The sequence below is a fragment of the Ranitomeya imitator genome, chromosome 6 (genome assembly GCF_032444005.1).
Source record: "Ranitomeya imitator isolate aRanImi1 chromosome 6, aRanImi1.pri, whole genome shotgun sequence".
NCBI classification, from domain to species: Eukaryota; Metazoa; Chordata; class Amphibia; order Anura; family Dendrobatidae; genus Ranitomeya; species Ranitomeya imitator.
In genome coordinates, this window is record NC_091287.1 from 322,256,430 (window position 1) to 322,258,261 (window position 1,832).

General features: G+C 40.3%; 1 long non-coding RNA gene across 2 annotated transcripts in view; it reads right to left on the bottom strand.

The window, feature by feature from the left end:
• Positions 1 to 383: 383 nt before the first annotated feature.
• LOC138642570 (uncharacterized) overlaps positions 384 to 1,832 on the bottom strand; it is a 32,613-nt gene continuing 31,164 nt past the window's right edge. For both annotated transcript variants that reach the window (XR_011314059.1, XR_011314060.1), the window contains exon 3: positions 384 to 1,832. This exon is cut by the window's right edge and continues 237 nt beyond it. This is a non-coding gene — a long non-coding RNA (uncharacterized lncRNA).

Below are 1,832 nucleotides of genomic sequence, written 5' to 3' on the forward strand. Positions count from 1 at the left end.
ACGGACAGGGAGTATTTGTTTTAGTTTAATTTTGCTTTTTTTTTTTTTTTACAGGAAATCGAGGGCTTTGCAGGAATGAGATTACAATAAAGATGTAAAACACTGTATTATTAACCGGGCTTAATGTCACCTTACAATCAAAGGTGACATTAACCCCTTATTACCCGATATGCCACCACTACACGGCAGTGGGAAGAGTCGGGTAAAGTGCCACAATTGGCGCATCTTTATTTTGTGTTTTCTTACAATTTGTAATGACAATTATTTGTTAACAGGAAAAATATCTCGCTTGAGCCAAAGAAAAGATGGCATCATATGAAAGGTTCAACGACTGATATTGCTGGTAATGTTATTTCCTGTCAATATATTTGACTTTTTTAATGTTACATTTTTCTAAACATTTATTTTGAAACATTAGAATAACTGTAAACATAGATCCACATTTTGTGTCATAATTAAATATGAAATAACACTTGAATTTTGTTCATTCTTCATAACAGACCCATCTTATGGGATCCAACAAGTGACGATTACCACAACCGAGTCCAACGGGATAATGCCTGGGAGAAAGTGCTTGAAGAGCTAGATCCCGAAATTCCAGGAATGCCCCAACAAATAAAAAAGGAAATATGTACGTAAATTGTATTCATACAGAAAATGAAACATGAAAAGGAAAAACAATTTTTTTTCTAATACAAATTTCAGTGAAAGATGTGAAAACCAGATAGCGATCTGTCAGGGATCGGTTCAAAAAAGTGCACAAGAACAGGAGAAACGTGGTTCTTTGCCAAAACCAAAAAAGTGCCCTTATTATAAACAACCTGCAGTTTCTGCTCAACACATGTGAGCTCCGAATGTAAGTTTATTAAAAAAATTATCTTTAACATAACGTATTTTTCAGATTTTACCCGGCTTCTCTGCGCACTGACTCCGTGGAGGCCTACTCGTGGAGTCCTGGAATCCTGTATCTCCACTGTGCTCCGTCCCTGTCCTGGCTCACAGACTATCTGAACAGACTAAACTCACTCCTCCTCCAAACCAGGATCTTTATTGAGGGAAGCTGCCCTAAAACAGGGTTTTGAGCTCCCCCTCCTGGCCTGGATTTGGAAGGTGTGTGTGTGTGAGATAACCTGCCAAAGGGAATCTCACTCTTCTCCAGGCATAGCACTACCTTCCCAGAGAGGAAGGCAGCACTACTGCGGTACCCGAACTCCTGGGGTGCCACATTGGGGTAATGGAGGTCGGGTAATCAAAAGGAACAGAAAGGTTGGCCATAAAGTCGAGTTGTGAAATGGTGGCAGTGGACAAGGGGTAGTTAATAGAAGTCAATAATTGTGAAGTTTGGATCAAAGAACTAGGACTACCAGAATCGTGAGACGCACGTAACGCCGAAGAATGGGGAGCACAGAAAGATGAAGAATGTGAAGGTGGAAAAGAGAAAGAATGTTGATATGGGAAAGAGGAAGTATGGGGTAGAGGGAAAGGGGAAGCATGAGGTGAAGGGAAAGAGGAAGACTGTTGTGGTGGATAAGCGTTTTGAGGATGTTGCCTTGGGGTCATTTCAGAGTTACGTTGTCTTAGTGCTATAGCTTCTATTGCGTTACAAATTTCACTACCATTGATTTCATTTGTGTGCTTTTGAAACCAAGACACCACATTATATAAAACAGAGGCACATAACCATTGGTTTACTGATGGTACTTTTCTAATTCCCTCCTCATCGGACCTCCGAAGTAGTCCCAGTTATCGGTGGCCTCCATGCTATTTAGAAAGCACATTGTTTGTTGTCTAACCGCACTGGCTTTATGATTTTGACTCACTTTTCATTACGT